Raw genomic sequence first — 1,181 nt, 5'->3', positions numbered from 1 at the left:
GAGCACCTGGAGGAAACCCACGCTGACACAGGGAGAACATGTCAGAGCACCTGGAGGAAACCCACGCTGACACAGGGAGAACATGTGGGAGCACCTGGAGGAAACCCATCCCGGGGTTTGAACCAGGAACCCTCTTCCTGTGAGGCAACAATACTGAATAAATTACATATTATTGCATCTGAAGTATGGAGTGTGGACGGGCAGCTGGAAAGGTGCCGGTTCACTTCTTGGGCACTGCTGAGGTGCCCTTGAGCAAGGCACCAGACCCCAATCTGCTCAAGGCACCTGACCAAGGGCAGCCACCTCTCTCTCTGACATCTCCTCATTTAATACATGTATAGGTCTTGTTTGTGTATGTGTGTGTATTTCAGGCCTGTGTGAGTGTGTAAAATCTAAAAAATAAAAACAGAGTGAAAAAACTGAATTTACTTTTGAGGCACGAATAAACGGGATACTTACTTTTTTCTCACAAAACAAAACTTATTTCACATATTTACTTATGTCTTGTTAAATTATGACGTTTGCAGGAACACATAAGATTAAATTTACTTGTGTATTTTGACAGAACACACTCTTTTATACTACGAGTATGCTCATATTAAATGTTGTGTATTGTTGTTTCATTTGCGTAATTAACTTTTTGTCTTGTGAAATAAAAATGTTATACTCAAAATATCACAAATTTTTTTCCACCAGTTTTAAACATTCTATCCTCAGTACTGACGCTGATACTTTTTTAAATTCATGGCTGATGTTTGTTTCAGTTGAATCAAACTTCGTTACTGTGAGAGAAAAACAACTGATTGAAAATATTAATGTAAATAAACATTATGATGTCAACACTCAATTCATCACGTTTAAACTGAGTCGTCTGTGAAATGCGTCGGAGGTCAAGTTTCGTTTGTTCCCTCGGAGACGTGAAGGAAACTCAATCAGCTTAAACACTTAGAGAGACAAAACACTGCAACACACACACACACACAGAAGCTGTGTACTTAAACATTTAGACAGCAAACTGAAGCTCAACAACAAACAGCTACACGTGATGCAACAAACGTTTCTTCATCTATGTCTGTCGTATTTTAATGTAGTTATTTTTTTGATGTGGCACCTGACAGATTTAAAATTATTCTTATTTTCAGATCATGAAAGAAATAAAAGTGATTCTATCAGAGACATAT

Source organism: Epinephelus moara, chromosome 16 (genome assembly GCF_006386435.1).
Source record: "Epinephelus moara isolate mb chromosome 16, YSFRI_EMoa_1.0, whole genome shotgun sequence".
Classification (NCBI taxonomy): Eukaryota; Metazoa; Chordata; class Actinopteri; order Perciformes; family Serranidae; genus Epinephelus; species Epinephelus moara.
Note: the sequence above shows the minus strand (reverse complement) of the source record.